Here is an 18,176-nt window from a genome sequence, read left to right on the forward strand (position 1 = left end):
GATTATATGTTTATTGCATGTTGTATACTACCCCACCATGCTCTTTTTGGGGGTTGATTAGGTGTCTCTACTTTTCTATAGTTTAACTCAAGCTACTTACCTTTTGTCATGTAATGGAAAGAATGTGAGAAATAACAAAAATTATCCCCTAGGTTGAGGTAAAATAATTCTTAAAATATTTTGTTGAGCTGTAGTGCGTTAAGTTTGTCAAATACAGCGACATAAATTGGACAGAAAGAGTATTATACATAACAGATTAACACGAAATACCATATATAGTTTCATTTAACGGGGTAATTTTTCAAGCTTAACATGAAATGAAACTGGAAACAAGAAAAACACCTCAAATGAACTTATATGACAAGGTACACTTGAATAACAACACAAAAGTATCAAGAACTCTTGAACATATACAAATGTAGAAGAGGAGAAAGTTGACACACAACAATCTTCTGCACAGTGAGAACTTAACATGTTCCTTTTGGATCAATCACTAAGCTCAAAGTCTCCACTTACGACCAAAGGCGGATTTAAGATTTGAGATCTCTGAATGATTTGATTGTATGTACATATTTAGTAGATTTCTCAATAGTATACAGGGTCGGACCAAAGTTACTGGATTCTTGCCGACCCTGTACTTCTATGCTAGCTGCCCCTGCTTACCATTGCTTATATTCAAACCCGGTCAATGTATAAGACCTATTCCTGGTAAGAGAAGCACACTCATTAACAATTGGATCAGCACACTCATAAACAATTGGATCAGCACACAGAAATCATCAACAGCTTTATTAGTGCCAAAAGAGGTACAAGGAAAGCAGTCACCATATTCAGAACGGCCAGAAAAACACGACGATAGCAAAGTTTAATTCCAAATATGTACAATTTTCGTACTATATTAGTTAACCATAAAGTTTCTTCCAGAATGAGGTAAATGACATTACTTCAACCAAAACAATGCAGAGTAGTTTTACGAAATGGATAAGTCGCAGTTAGCTCATATTATATACAATATCAACTCGCTATTTATCACCGTCAACGCTCAACTATAGGTGAAAACCACCAACAATTACCACAAGAGAAGCCTAGATCTAGCTTCATTTTTTCCTCTCTTAGCAGTCAAAAGAGTTGGTTGGCAGTACACACCTCCGAGAGAGTTGAATAGAGGCCGTTCAGTTCGTTCAAAGGCACTAGGCACCAACCATTACAGACAGTTTGTTGCTTCTGGAGTTGCTCATATCGAATTGTCCAAAAGCTCATAAACCTGTCTGAGGGATGATGAAGGTGAAGCCTAGCACAGTGGTCGCACGCTGCTTCACAAACCTCATGGCATCCAAAGTTGTAGATATTTGAGTAGCCTATTTGTTCTTCACGTTAATATTATTTTTAGAGAACGCCAGAGTGATCCTAAGCATTTGGAGGAGGTTAGAATATGATCGGAGGCATCCCAAGAATCTTATGCTGAACCGTTGACTCCTAAGCGAATCATTTGGCATTTTTTATGCACAACGATAACTCTTATTTCTTTGGGTTATGGCATGTGATCCACTTGAACTGAGTGTATCTACCTATGAACCTAATTAAAAGAGGGGAGACACAAAGCTCATTACTCCACAGTGAATCATACAAAAGAGTCGAAGTAAGATTTTTCATCTAGAACTTTTCAACATATAGTGTCATTAAAACAAATGCATCCCTAAACTAAAATGCGGAAGACAAAAGCCAACACCCGCCACGATTGAACTAGAAATACCTTTAACAGTTCACCAGTTCAGTTTTTTATTGTAACAATTTCGACATGAAAGCTAATAGAATCGCATTGGTAAATCAGAATTAGTTCACATGCTTTGATCAAGAGGAAATATAATTCAAACATTCTCTCCGAAGTATATTCATCACTACAGTGTCAATTCCCTAATGTGCAGTCTTAGAGTACCAGACATTGACAACATCTACAAGGGGCGGCAACTCACCCAGATACTCTGGTCATTACCCCTAGGATTGGGCATATGTGCCCTCTTTTAGTGACTGGAAACCTGCATCAGGCACTTTTAAGCCGTTGCGGATCCAGAGTGTATCCTGGGGGTCACGGAATCCAATAGATTTTCTCGGACCCAATATATATATTAAAAATCCACTAAGAATCTACAAATATTTGACTCCGAACCCAATTATTATTGTCTATTAACTTGAGGTTGTTATAGAAACCCATAAACTTCAAATCCTTCATCCACCTCGGCTATCCGTCCGAGGTAATTCACAACTATTAGAACTACATCTAACAAACTCTGACAACTCTACTCTTGTCACAACGTCTACTTCAAGGCCTAAACTAACTAGACTGAAATATTAGACAATGTTGGCGAAGACTTCGCATACGTGCAGATTTATCAATAGGTTCACAATACCATGGCAACATACTTCATGAAATTGCAAACCTTTTAAATCTGTCAAACAAGAAGTTTCAAAATACTAGCTAAAAAGTATAGACAACGTGATAAATCACAACCTTAGAATTGGTTGACGGTGAGAATGAAACCGTGAGAAAAGTAAGAGAAAGATGGGGATCACTTACCTAAAATCATACGGAAGAAATGTGGGCTGACTTGCAACCCTCGACCTGAGCTCTTCTTGCCAATTTCTAGAAGTGCTAATGTCAAACCCCCAATCACCTCAGTCCAGCATCGTGTGGATGAATCGCTTCAATTTTCTTTTACAAAAAAAGAGTTAAAGAGGACATTAGACCATATTACAATACCTCTTTCTTTTTTGTCGTCTTCTTTTTTGTGCAGAGGGGGAGGTTGTTGCTAATGGACAAGACTAGTAAACTATTCAGTTCTTTTCAGAATGTAGCCACCAAACAACTCTACATTATACCACCAAGTGAAGAAAATCATCAATCTCTTGCTCTTTAATCTCCTTCAGAAGCAAACATAACTTATCCCATTTTATCTAACTTAGGTCATCCAATAGATAAAATGGTCCTGTTAATTCTCCATTGTTTACTCTTGTTCCCTTGAAGTAGGAAAAAAAGAAAAAAAAAACTGCTGAATAATATGATAAAACCAGTTGAGCAAGTCTCCCAATGAACAGGTTGGCAACTCCCACCTGTCCAACAGGTTAGAAAAACGCAAGCAGCGTTTGGTTTCCCAATTCAAACAGATCACACATTTAGTAGCCACTGGAGGACAAACCAAAATGAGCTAATCCAAATTACTGAGTACTTTTTCTTTCAAGCTGACTGGTAGGTCCATTTATAAGTGGTTACAAGTTCTTAAGTTGATCACGTAAACCTTGAACATATACCTCAACTTCACACTTAGACAAGATTTCCTAAAGGGAAGTGAGGTTAAAAAAATGGAGTGTGGTGCCTAAATTCACAAATCCAAATATTTAGCTAAGCTCATAGATCCAAGAGGAAAATATAATAGATGAAAGGCAATATATAGAATTGAAATAGGTTGGCTGAAACGGATCATTATGCAAATAGGAAGATATCAGTTTAACTAAAACGCAAATTTCACCAAATGCTTGCGAAACTACTAATTATATGCGGAAGTGTTGAGCCTCTAAGCCCCAATATATCCATGAGTTGGTCATCATCAAAATGCGGACGTTTCAGATGGATATAAGGTCATGTCAGATCAGTTAAAACTATAAATGAAAATGGATCAACTAGCACATATACAACAACAACATACCCAGTGAAATCCCACAATGTGGGGTCTGGGGAGGATAAAGTGTATGCAGACCTTACTCCTATCTCGGAAGATAGGGAGGCTGTTTCCGAAAGACCCTCGGCTCAAGAGAAAACACAACGAGAAAGGTTAGACAAGCACAAGCAGTTCAAAGCAAAATGCAAATGAAACTAAAGAAAGCGAATAAGTCAAGATAGAGCAGTCTGAAGAAAGGAAGCAGTAGCTACCACATATAAATAGGATAATCGATGTACAAGAAACAACATATAGTAACAAGAATCAAAGGACTATAGACTATAGATCGAAACAGCGACTACCTACTAGCCTTCTACCCTAATCTGAGTCCTCCATAACCTCCTATCTAAGGTCATGTCCTCGGTAAGCTGAAACTGCACCATGTCCTGTCTCAGCACCTCTCCCCAATATTTTTTCGGCCTACCCCTACCTCTTCTGAAACCATCCATGGCTAACCTCTCACACCTCCGCACTGGGGCATTTGTGTCTCTCCTCCTCACATGCCCAAACCATCTCAGCCTCGCGTCCCTCATCTTGTCCTCCACTGATGCTACTCCAACGTTATCCCGGATATCTTCATTCCTAATCCTTTCTCGCCTGCTGTGCCCACACATCCATCGCAACATTTTCATTTCCGCAACTTTCATCTTTTAGACGTGAGCTCCTGACTGCCCAGCATTCTGCCCCGTACAACAAAGTCGGTCTCACAACCACTATATAGAGCCTGCCTTTAAGTTTTGGTGACACCTTCTTATCACACAGCAGTCCTGAAGCAAGCCTCCATTTCATCTACCCTGCACCAATACGATGTGAGACATCATCGTCCATATCCCCATTTTCTTGTATAATAGATCCAAGATATTTGAAACTTCCTTTCTTTGGGATGGCTTGGGTACCAAGCCTCACTTCCATGCCAGGCTCATGTGTCACGTCACTGAACTTGCACTCCATGTACTCTGTCTTGATCCTAGCACATTTATATGTAAAATAAATCATAGGTCATCTAAGATCTATGTAGCTCGGACTCTCCAAAAAAGTTGCCGCACCCGTGTCGGATCCTCCAAAAATGCACTACCTTTGGCTGATCCAACACTGACCTAGCGACATTTTCAAAGAGTCCGAGCAACATGTTTTAGGCTGAATCTGACCGATGTGCATGCACGTTTTCCATCTTAGCTCTACAAAAGTAACGCTTATTGAGAAGCCTAATATTTCGCACATGAATTTTATAAGTCTTGCTCACCTTCAGAAACAAAATAAACTTGAAGCAAAGAGTGAGAAGTTTGTCTTCATCAGCTATGCTTTGTGTTAACAGCTAAAAGCTTCACATCCCATCTATGGAAATGTTATTATATGATAGATATGTGAAACTTGACAAAAAGACTTGTGTAATTGCAAGGGCTCTTAAAATGATGAATACAAATTTTTTCCTATTAGAGCTGGTGAAGAAGCAAGATTGTACGTAGCGCTACTACTCTATTGTCTCAAGGACAGCAGTCCTCTAATGATATCTTTTGAAAAACAACCCGCACACAAAAAGAACTTATAAAGATCATTATGTGGAAAGGGAAGTGAGAGAATATGCAAATCTTTTTATCTCTTCGATGATTTTGAGACTCTTAATTTTGAAGAAGCAATGCGAGAAAAGAGACTAAGTCTAGCTACATATGAGAAGATTTAAGCATTTCAAAAGAATGGCGACACGAGAGCTCACATAACTTCTGACAAGCCAAAGGCAATTAGCGTCAAGTGGGTGTTCAAAGTTGAAGAGAGACGCACAAACAAGATAACTAAGGTTTGCGGCTAAGCTAGTCGCAAAAGGGTATAGCAAAAAATACAAGGCATTGAATATGATGAAGTTTTGCACAAACCGATGGATGGTTCATCAAATGGATGTTAAGTCATATTTTTCTAGTCGCTAACTTGAGGAAGATGTTTATACTCAATATCCTGTTTGCTACGCGACCAAAGGGCACGAAAATTAAGTTTTGAAATTGAAAGAAGCCTTATAGGGCTTGAAGCATCACCAAGACCATAGAGTTCAACTTTTACCAAAAGCACACATGAGCATTTTCTTATAAAGACGATGGAAATAGAGGGAGTGAATTCTTTTCTGAAGGATTTAGGGAATCCTGTCTTTTGCAAATATAGTCTCCTATGGAGATGGACTGATAAGGGGTTTCTATTTCTTATGACCTATTCACTTCTACTTGAACCGTTCAACAAGCATTATAACGATCCAAAGGAAAATCTCCTAACACATTACTAGTCAACTTGTAGGGTGTCACATAACCTGAAGACAACAACCACAGTAGTCAACAGCCAAGTCCCCTACTCCACAAAATAGCTTGTCCCCTACCCCACAAAGTAGCTTAATGGTTGAATCACTCCCAAGGCGAGTCTTTACACACAATAGTTTTAAAATGTTTGATACATTGTACCCAAGGGTACGGCCAGTGGCCAATGATGTGGGAGAAAAACCAGGACGTTTCAAGTTCAAATCCTAGTGAAGGCAAAAGACACTAGGTGATTTCTTCCAATTTGCCTAAACCTCAGTGGGTAGAGTTACCTGATACCTATGTTGCACTAGTGAGAGGTAACAGGTATCAGGTGGAACAGTCAAGGTGCATGCAACCTGGCCACACACCACTATCATCAAAAGAATGTATAGAGAAGTCAAATAGGTAATGACATGAGATTTCAGATGACTAGCACTGATCTCATATCGTATAATATCTTAGCATCGAAGAATATGTTGACGCCATTCATCTTAAAAAGCTTATGCAAGGAATATAGAAGATTTTGATATACAGAATAGCGAGTCAGCAAATGACTCCATAAATTATGAAGCAAAATTATCCAAGTTTGAAGAAGGTAAGGGGGTGACCTTAGTTGTCTAAAGAAGTATTTTCGGAAGCTTGAGGATTTTAACATGCATGAGGGCTCATATTCTTCGTGAAGTTGGACTTAATAATTATATTGCAGTAGTTTGTTTTTCCAAGGCATTTTATACGACCTTTATGATGAATGCTGGTCAATCATGTCTAATGCTGGATATCACTTTTGCTTAAGAGTAAAACACATTAAATAGCTTTTGTTGGGCCACCAAGTTCATCATACATGAAGATGGAAAAAAGTAATCTTAGTCAAAGGTAATTATAGCCTAACAATTCAATATTAATTTAAAAGATGCAGGCAAACAGGTGGATGGGATGACCGCAAGATTGCTACTAGCTTTGTATTTTCATGGAAAACACGACCTCTACTTGGTGTTCAAAGAAGAAACCTACCTTGACTCTTTGTACTTGTGAAGCCGGTTGATTATGGGACATATACCTCATTCATCATGCAACATATACCTCATTCATCATGCAACATATCACAAAAGAAATCTACTATATTCATGTTGGCAATAACTCTATTGTTGCTTTAGGATAAAACCTATATCCTATGTTGAATTAATTTGTTGGTTGGTTCATATGTTTTTTTAGTGCTTGGTTCATGAATCAGGATGTAGCTGAATTGTTGAATCACATAGTATAATATGGACTTAGTTCATATATGAGTAGTTAATACATATAAAGAGTTGGGGTCGGGGTATGATCAGATAATTGGGCGTAGAATGCCAGAATCATTTGAGCAAGCCAAGAAAGAAGATGATATGCTGCCCTCGACTTGTGTTCTTCCTCTAGCCCTTCTCCATTTACCACTATCAACTGTTATCCATTAAACAGCCAAAGATGACTTAGATTACCAAAAGAAACAATCTAATCCCACCACGACAAAAATGGAAGTTACAACTTCTTAATGTTATTATTCAATCAAAACTAGTCAATTTTATCATAGGAATCGCTTCAGATGCATGCGGAAACTAAAACATGACAAACCAAAGAAGCGGAAAAAAGCAAACCAAGAAGAAGATGCTATAGTTGGGTTGATTGTATTTTCTATGGAAACTGAACAAGGTAGAACCATGAACACTCACCACAATAGATAATACTACTGCTTTGGGAGAAAACCTATATTCTATGAATGAGGGTCCATTCATCCGAAGATGCATTGAGAAGAAAGAAGCAGAACTCATTTATGATCAAGTCAGTGACAAATTTTCTGAGGCATTGAAGTATGAAGACTTTGCAAGATTCCTCTTTTGGCGAAATCTCAAGTTAAGATCGAAGTTGGAACAAATAAAGTTGATTAACTTAATTAGTATGCATGCTTATTAGTTGGTTCATGTACTTTAACAAGGTTCATGAATTACTATTGTACATGACTTTTAATTTTGCATCCTCAGTGTTATATGTATACAACAAAAAAATGATACATTTGAAGGAGAAGAAAAACGGTGGAAGTATAGGTTGTAAGCTACACTTACAAATACTTTTACAACATAATCATTTGAGAAAGTCAAACAAGAAGAAGAAATATCGACTCCATATTTGTGTTCTTCCTCTAGCCTTCTCCTTTTACCATTTTCGCCTCCATGAAATTTCTATGGAAAATACTATTAGGCCCTACCAAAGTATATCTCTATCTAACAATTCCTCCATATATTTTAGTAAAGATAAACAGCTCCACTGCCTCAAGTTAGAGTAACAAGAGTTACCCCTTTTTACTTTTTTTTTTTTTTTTTTAATGAATCGGAGCGACAAAGGGCTGAATCTCAGTGGATCGTGGCAGCAAGGCCACTCTGCCACTTACAATACCCCTTATCAACATGTCTATGGCATCAATTTTCTGCTAAACAGCCAGCCAACGCTGACTTCAATTACCAAAACAAGTAAACATAATTTTTTCCTCAAAAAAAAAAAATTAACTTGTTAACGCATTCATTTAGAAATACATCCCCAACTCTTACCTAGACAATTTGATAGAGAACAACTATTTTTTGGTTTTAATCTTGCGACAGAGAAGGAATAGGAAAAGACACTATAGAAATATTCCTAATTTAAACCAATCAGTCGACCTGGTCTATGGAGATTCTTATTATTTCTACTTTGACAGACTGAGAGGCTCAGAAATTAATTGAAAAGCAAGGATATGAGGTCCTATAAGTAGGAAACAAAAAATATCTCATCGACTACATGGGTTTGAATCTAAGAGAAATTCTATTTGGACAACGGTATCACTTCAGTAATTCCACTTCAGTAATACCATAATCTGCTTAATTTTTTTTTTATTTTTTTTTTGGAAATATGTACATTATCTCTAATTATTCTTCAACAGAATGGTCCAAGCCATTCACCCACTATTGATATTTTCAATGGAGAGTATACACAATAAAACTAGAATGTTCTAAAGTTAGCATCTTTCTAAACACCCAAAACACAACATAACCATTAGATTATTAAACCCTATAAAAACACATTCTGAACATAATGTGGAATAACAGCTTTGAAGTTTATCAACTTCCTAACCTGTAAATAGAATATTTTTCAACTTCCACTGATAGCAAAGATTTCATTCTTCACTGATTTTCTTTCTTGCCCTCTGCAAAAGAACCAAAAAGCACATAATCAGTTCATATTAAAGAGAAACTAATTAGCTCATCAAAACCTACATAAAATATTACATGAACCCCCATAAAAAAAAAACCAAATAAATCCCAAGATTCATCAACTTACTACACACATTTTAAATTTCCAAAAGGGTTCTTAAACAACAAGTTCATATTCATCTTGAAAATGAAGGGAAGATTTTTAAATGAAAAAAGAAAGAACCCCAAAAAACAAAAACAAAAACAAAAAAAAAAAAAAAAAAAAAAAAAAAGAAGGAACAAACTAGAGAGTTCTAGTTCTAGAGAGAAATAGTACCATTATATTTTTAATAGTTGCAGTTTTTCTGTTAAATGAGAACACTAAACAGTAACCCTGTTTAGTACACATCAAAACCACCACATATAAGTACACATCAAAAGTCAGGCTTATCCACAACGATGATAAATAAATAAATAATATTTATTGTGGGTATCATTAATATAGGGAAATATCTAGGTTTTTACACACACACAAAAAAAAAAAAAAAAAAAAAAAAAGAGAGAGAGAGAGAGAGAGAGAAAGAAAAATCACCAAACCTCAAACTACAAACTTTATTTTCTCTGATCTGCTGCTGTATATTCCAAAAAAAAAAAACTCATTTACAGAATCAAGATATAAACACTTTGTAAAGATACAAGATGATAATACATGTACAGAGAGAAATCCAAAAAAAAAAAAAAGGTCAACACTTTGTGAGTCAATGTCATTCTTTATCTGGTGAGTGTCATGTCCAGGTGCTGTAAAAGGTACAACTTTTTGCTACTATTCAATGTCTCCATTTTTTTTTATTTTTTTTTTGCATTTTTCGAGCCACTTGATCTAAGGCAGGTTCTACTTGTTCAACGAACACCATCGACATTTTGAACTCATTCAGGTAGAATTTTCACTAAAAAGTTGAATACCTTATATATATATATATATATATATATGCATTAAAAAAAAAAAAAAGATTGATCTTGTATGTTTAGTATACTTTTTCGATAAAAAAGAATCAGATAAACCCCTTTGGCTCCCTAACTCCGCCTCTGATCCTAACTCACCCTAATAAAAAAATTTAAAGCATAAAATACTGACAGAAAGACAAGTGAGCACACGCAAAATTATATATCACACATAAGTATACAATTATCTGCGTATGCTCACTCTCTTCTGTCAGTCCAGTCTCCCATGGCTAGTAAATTCAGCTCTCTCTCTCTCTCTCTCTCTATTAGATTGCGTTGAAAGAGAAAAAGTAAGCTGTTGGTGCAGCACAAAGACACCCTTTTTGACTTTTTCTTTGTTCTCTCATATGATATAGTATTTACTATTCAAATAAAATAATTCTTAGGCTTAAACATCAACAACAATCCTTTCAAGTTGCTAATAAATTTCATTTAGATAGTCAAATTACGCCTTGATCCAATTCATGAGCACCTGCATACACCATAAAGTGTTCCCGATGGACACTTGCGGTTCAAATATTAGAAAAAGAACTTTTGTAAGTGTTCTCAAAACATCTATTAAGTAGTCAAGTTAATTATATAAAAAATATGTCATCTACTTTAATTATACACACCAATAGCAATTGGAACAGGCCTGAGATATTACATGCAACTTATTGAGGCTAATGCGTATAATTAAGAAAGTATCGTATTTTAAGTGATTAACTTATATGCGTAATAGACACTGAGAGTATACGCAAAACAATTTCAAAATTTAAACTATGACAGTTTCTAATAGAAACATTTTATCATGTGATTGGATGCTCAATTGGAACACGTAATTGTTCGAAAGTCTAAATGATATCTAGTGACAAATTTAAGAGGTTGTCGATGTATTAAGCCTAATTCTTACACTTTCATTTATATATCATCAACAACTCTTATTTACTCCAACTTGTTCAAGTGGGATGTATATGAGCCAAGCAAGCCATCATCTCATGCTAAATCCAATTATTTCCTGCTCTTTGTTGATGATTTATCTCGTAAGACTTGAGTTTGTTTTTTGTTGGAAATGAATGAATATTTTGGAGCATTCTAAAAGTTAAATGGCATAGAAGAGAATAGCATATATACCCTATAGAGACTGTGAATTCACATCTCTAAGGTGAAGATCATAACTAAGGAGTTTGAACAGTTTGTGTATCAAATGAAATCCATAACCTTCTTAAGTGGTGTTTGTTTGACCTTAAAAATAGAACCTCCTGATATAGTACCAGTTTCAAAAGAATAAAAAGAAAATAATAGAACCTCCTCATTATGGTTCAAAGCATGCTAACAATAGCAAGAAGATCCCTAGAGTTCCAGACTACGTTGCCCAGACTTTCCAAAAATGTTTCCGCGCTCGTGTCGGATCCTCAAAAGACGCGGATCCAACACTCACCCGTCATCATTTTCAAAGAGACTGAGCAACAGGTTTTAGGCTGAATCTGATGGATGTGCATGTACTCTTTTCATCTTAACTCTACAAAAGTGATGGTCATGACACCGCAAAAATAATGAAGTCGTAAGAAGACTAGTATTTCTCACATGTGAACTTTTAGATGTCTTACTCATGTTCACGTTCCTAATAAGAAACAAGCTAAACTTGAAGCAAAAAGTAAGATCTTTATCCTCATCAACTATGATTTGTGTCAACAGCTAAACGCTTTCCCATCCAATTGATGGAAATGTTATTACTATTGATAAACATGTGGAATTTGACAAGAAGGCTTATGAAATTGGAATGACTCTTAAAACGATGAATACGAATTGCTTCCTATAAGAGCTGGTGAAGAAGCAAGAGTGTGCGTAGCTACTACTCCTCTATCGTCTGAAGATTAGCAATGCTCTAATGATTTATTTTCGAAAAACATACTGCACAAAAAAAGATTTAAGGATCTTCATGCGGAAAAGGAGGTCATAGAATATGTAACTCTTTTTATCTCTTTGATGAATCTGAGACTTCTAATTTTGAAGAATCAATGCAAAAAACAGAAACAAAGACAAGCTTTGTATGAGAAAATTTAAGAAATTCAAAAGAATGATACATGAGAGCTCATCAAACTTCTGACAAGCCCAAAGGCAATTAGAGTCAAGTGGTGTACAAAATTGAAAGAGATGTACAAACAAGAAAATAATGATATATGGCTAGGCTGGGCTAGTCGCAAAAGGTCATAGCAAAAAGAACAAGGCATTGACAATGATGAAGTTTTTGTTCCTATGGCTTGCATTTCTTTGACAGCACAAATCGATGGATGATTCATCAAATGGATGCAAGTCAACATTTTTGAGCCGCTAACTTGAAGAAGTTGCTTATACTCTATAACCTGTTTTGCTCAACACTACTCAACTTGCAAGGCGTCACATACCATGTAGACAACAACCACAACAGTCACTAGTTTGGTCCCCTACCTCACAAAGCAGCTTAATGGTCAAATCACTCCCAAGGCAAATAGTTCCCATTTGTCCTTAGTGGCAATAGTTCAAAAATGTCTAATGAATTGCACCTAAAGGTCTGGCCTAGTAGTTAATGAAGTGGGAAGAAAATTATAAGGCCTTAGCTTCAAATCTAGTGGAGACAAAAAAAAACACTAGGTGATATCTTCTCATCTGCCTAACTTTAGTTAGGCAGAGTTACCCCGTACCTATGTTGGTGCGAGTTAAAAGGTATCTGGTGAAATATACCACCATCATCAAAAAACTGTTTAGTGAATTCAAATAGGTGATAGCATGAGATATGAGATGACTAACACTGGTCTCATATCTTTTTTTTTTTTTTAATTAGTAAAGGGTCACTGATCTCATCTCTTATAGTAATATCTTAGCATTAAAGTGAAGCAATATGATGGCATTCTTCTGAAGAAGCTTATGCAAGCAAGATACAGAAAGTTTTAATATTCAGAATAGTGAGTCAGTGAACGACTCCATTGAATATGGAGCATCCAAGCTTGAAGAAGGTAAGAAAGCAGCCTCAGTTCTAAAGTTTTAACTTGTTAACGCATTCGTTAAAAAATATATCTCTTGGCTAGTCAATTGGATCTATTTGTCTATGTTGCCCAGACTCTTAAAAATGTCGTTGAGTGTGTGTTGGATCCTCCAAAAGTAATACATTTTTGGAGAATCCGACTTTGAAGAGTACTCCAAGCATACTCCAAGCAACATAGCTATTGGACAAAGGTATCACTCCAGTAAGACCATAATCTACTTAAATTTTCTGGAAATTTGTGGACAGCATCTATACTTATTTTTCAACAGAATAGTTGAAGCCAGTCACCCAATTTTGCACAATAAATTAGAATGTTGTAGCCAAACTGATAACAAAAAGGATTATGTGCTAAAGTTAGCAGCTTTCTAAACGCCCAAAACACAACATACCCTTTAGATTCTTAAACCCTAAAACATATACTAAACATCATATGAAATAACAACTTTGAAAGTTTATCAACTATTAAAGTTTGCAAGTGATGAAACTCCTAACCTGTAAAATGGAAAATCTTCAACTTCCACTGATAGCTGAGATTTCTATTCTTCACTATCTTTCTTTCTTGCCCTCTGCAAAAGAACCAAAAAACATACCATTTATTACATATTGAAGAGAAATAAATTAGCCCAAAAAAACCTGCATAAAATATTACATGAACCCACATAAAAGAATTTTTTTTATAAAAAAATCCCTAGCATTTCAAGAAAGTATCCAAATATTCACATCACATACAGAAAAAAGACAGTTTTTTTGGTTTAAATATCCAAAAGAGGTTACCCAACTAGTTCATATTCATCTAGAAAATGAAGCAAAATTTAAAGGAAAAAAAAAACCTTAAAAAAATGAAGAAGAAACTAGACAGTTCTAGTCTAGTCGAAAAAAATACCAAGTATGTTCTCAAAAAAATATAATAAAAAATAATATATGCATGTTTTCGGTTAAATGAGAACAGTAAAACAAGGTTACCTTCCAAATCCATGTTTGTCCTCTCCATCAGACATAAGTACATCAAAAGTCACGCTTATTAAACAAAATATTTAATTAATAATTGGGGTTATCATTAAAACATTCACTCATTTTATTCCATCTAGGTTTTCACCCAAAAAAAAAAAAAAATCTCAAAACCTCAAACTAAATATTTTTCATGATCTTTTCAGAAAGAAAAAAAAAACACCTACAAATCTTTAAAAACATAAACTTTGTAATGATTGAGTCAACATTTTGTGAGTCAAAGTGATTCTTTTTTTCTGGTGAGTATCATGTCAAGCTGCTAATATAGAGAGAACTCAAGAGGAAATGATGACACGCGTTACTTGGCCTTTCACTTCATCTAAAGGTACAACTTTTTGCTACCATTCAGAACCTAAATTCAGTGTCTCCATCTTTTTGCCCTTTTTTTTTTACCTGCTCAGTTCAATAGTACACATTATTATCAAAAGTTAAAACAACATACTGTATTATGTAGTGTATGTAAACAATATGCAATTAAAATATATAGGATCACATGCATTCTGAACTCACTAACCGTAGATCTTAAATAACAGCGGAAATAAACATGTTAGTTTCGAATAAAAAATGAAAGGAACCCATCCTTAACTTTCTCGATCCCCATCCATTCTTCATCTTCAGATTCGTAGTAATGACGGAATCAGAATTTTTACTAAGGGGTGTCAAAATATAAAGAAGTAAATTCATGAAAAAGTCAAGGAGTGTCAATATGTAGTATATATACATAAAAATAAAAAAATTACCTAGCTACACAGTGTAATTTTTCGACGAAGGGTGTCGACACCCCTCAACTATATGTGGCTCCGCCACTGTGCCCTAGCAAGAGCCTACTCCTACTAAAAAAAAAAAAAATTACTAAACAAATATAAAAAAAAAAAAAAAAAAACTAATCTTGTTTTCAGTGAGAGGACGAATCGAGTAAACCCCTTTCGCTACCTAGCTTCAACTCTGATCTTGAATTCACCCTACTAAAAAACAATTTTTTAAACAAGTGGAAGCAGTGATGGAGTCAAAAATTTGATGAAGAATGTGCGCAAAATTAAATATACACTCATAATTTTCCGGCGAAAGGTGTGCGCCGGAGCACCCTTCGCCTAAGTTGGCTCAGCCTATGAGTGGAAGCAAAAAAAGAGGAAAGGAATGAGCAATATATACATACACTGACAGAAAGAGAAGTGAGCACACGCAAAATTATACAAGTATAATATATCATCACAAAAATATAAATAATCTTTATACAATTATCTGCGTATGCTCACTCTCTTCTGTCAGTAAATCTCGCTCACTGCTGCCCTTGTTATTTTGATATATATATATATATATATATGAACCCCAAAGCCTTTACTTATAGTCTGCAAAACCCTTTTATAGAAAATAAAATTAGTAGAGAAAACCCCATGGACACTGAATTCAGATCTATCTCTCTCAAAGAGAAAAGGTAAAGAAATCCTTTTTGACTTCCCTTTCTATCTAGTACCAGTACTAGTATTTTTTTATATATTATTATTATTATTATTATTATTTTGCTGAATACTCTCTCTATCTGAAATTATTTGTCCTTTTTTTTTTTTTCGTTTTACCCAGTCGAAACATTAATTAGAAGGGAATTTGACTAATTCTATTCTTAATTATGTCTAAATTACAATTTCTTTTCATTTAATGTTTACTCTATTTATATGTTATTGAGATAAAATTCTACGTACTAAGAGTAAAATAAGGGAAAAAGTAATTAATTGTGCGTTACAACTTCTAAATTTACAAATAATTTATGGCAACTACTTTTAATAACGACGACAAATAATTTGATACGGAAGGAGTATATCAATAGCCCCTAAATTTGTAAGTAAATTTTATTTTATACTCCCTCCGGATCAAAAAGAGTGCACACTTAGTCATTTGCACATCCTTAAGAAAATACTAACTCTTAGAAAAAAAAATTAAACTTGACTAAACTGCCCCTAATTAAATAAGCATTGAATCTGATCACATAACGCTTAATAGAGGCAAATCTAGAAAGAAAAAAAAAGATTAATTTTTTTTTATTTGATAAGTGGACACTATTTTTGACTTATGAAAAAATGTCTAAGTGGACACTCTTTTTTATCCGGAGGGAGTATTTGAACGCTCTAATTGAGTACCTGAACAAAAAAAATAGTGTGTTCTGAACTTCACAGTGTGTGTTACTCAAACCGAGGGTCTCTCTATCTTTACGAAGTAAAAGTAAGGTATGCATACACTCCACTCTCCGCAAACTCTCCATATGAAATTACACTAAGTATGTTATTGTTAAGTATTACTCCCTCCGTTCATTTTTATTTATCCATTATGGATTTTGCACTCATTAAGAAAATAATAAATAAAGTGCATAATTTACCATGATACCCATATTAATTGATACTTATTTTTAATGCATTTGAAAAATAATTTGAAATGAGTAATTAATATTATAGGTAAAATAGGAAAAAGAAATTATTTTCTCTTGATATGCTAAAAGTGATAAATAAAAATGAAAAAGTATTTTTAGAATAATGAATAAGTAAAAGTGAACCGGTGGAGTATAATTTGATTATATAAATGTTCTTGTACAAACTCAAGCGTCAAATATTTTAAAAAGAATACGATATGCACGTTTAACCTAAACATGTCCAAATCGTTGTTAATGGTGGTTATTAATATGTCACGTGGCCAATAGGCCCAGTACAAATGCATCTTTTCACCACGTTGTTTTATTTGGTACAACAAATTTGATTGACAACAGTACGAAACAAGTTCATTTAGCTGAAAGAAACAAAACGAATTTAGTAAGTGGGGCCCTGTTGTGGTCATTTTGAGAAATATGATTGGTTATTTAAAATTTTGGGGTTTACGTGGCGCATGGTGAAGGGGTTGTTCGGGTGATGTACTACAGATAGATGTAAATACTTGTCGGCCGGGTGTACAAAGTAAATCGATAAATCGCACTAAATCGATAATCTGAATCAAATCGAGAAAAAATTCGATTAGTGATTTGATCTTGGGAAAAAAATCGATCATAACTAAAAAAGTCAAACAAAATCAAATCAACTTGACATTATATGTATATAAATTTTTAAAACATTTTATACATAAAGATTTACTTATAATGTAATTTATTAATATTTCTTAAGTTTTTTCACAATTTTTATCTTTTAACATATTATTTCAAGTTTGGACTTAAAATTTTAAATGTTCCAATAAGATTTATAGCTCATAGATGTTAGTAACCCAAACAAAATCAAAACCAAATCAATATTAATGCCAACGAAAGTAATTCAAGCCTACCACTCGCAATGATAATAATGTTAGATAGCTATTATTTAGTTTTACATTGCTAATTCAAACAATGAAAATACATAACTTAATAATATTTCTTTTTATCTTGTAATTAATATTTATTTTAGCATAATTTAGTATTTATAGGCGATGATCATTTTCATTATGCCTTGATTAGCTAAATTTATTTTATGCTATTTCATTAACTTTTTTGTTGAATATTTTATTACAATATCATCAATCATTTCATATTTTTGTTCTTTTCTTAAAAAATACCTTAATTATATAGTTGTATCTTACTGGGACTAGAGAAATATTTGAAGTAAAAGTTATATTTAGTATGAAATTTTTTTGGAAAAAAAAACCCCGAGAAAACCTAAAACCCGAAAAAAATGAGGTTGAAAAACCTGACTTTTATTGGTTTGGTTTGATTTGATTTATCGATTTAAAAACCTGACACAATTGATTTGGTTTGGTATTTGAAAAATATGAACCAACCCGATCCATGTACACCCCTACTTGTCCGTATGGGGTATGTAAGAGATCTAGAAAAAACACATCTGAAAAGATCATTTCTTCTATTATAATTTATAAAAAGACAAGAAATTTCATTTTCTCGTATTATAAGGATTAAAATTGACTTTTTTCGAATTGAGAAATCAAAAGTCTTATTAACCCTTAATAA

At 34.3% G+C, this 18,176-nt stretch overlaps 1 long non-coding RNA gene across 13 annotated transcripts; it reads right to left on the reverse strand.

Annotated features, from left to right (window-relative positions):
- Positions 1–256: 256 nt before the first annotated feature.
- Positions 257–15,433, reverse strand: LOC132637014 (uncharacterized). Of its 13 annotated transcripts, XR_009581510.1 has the most exons (8): positions 15,137–15,433; positions 14,944–15,036; positions 13,688–14,852; positions 9,787–9,821; positions 9,131–9,203; positions 2,759–3,015; positions 2,576–2,710; positions 257–705 (listed from the first exon to the last, which is right to left on the reverse strand). It is a non-coding gene; the product is annotated as an uncharacterized LOC132637014 (long non-coding RNA). The 13 variants fall into 13 exon arrangements; XR_009581507.1 differs by having other exon boundaries at positions 13,688–15,033; XR_009581506.1 differs by having other exon boundaries at positions 13,688–15,036.
- Positions 15,434–18,176: the final 2,743 nt, after the last annotated feature.

Source organism: Lycium barbarum, chromosome 4 (assembly GCF_019175385.1).
Source record: "Lycium barbarum isolate Lr01 chromosome 4, ASM1917538v2, whole genome shotgun sequence".
Classification (NCBI taxonomy): Eukaryota; Viridiplantae; Streptophyta; class Magnoliopsida; order Solanales; family Solanaceae; genus Lycium; species Lycium barbarum.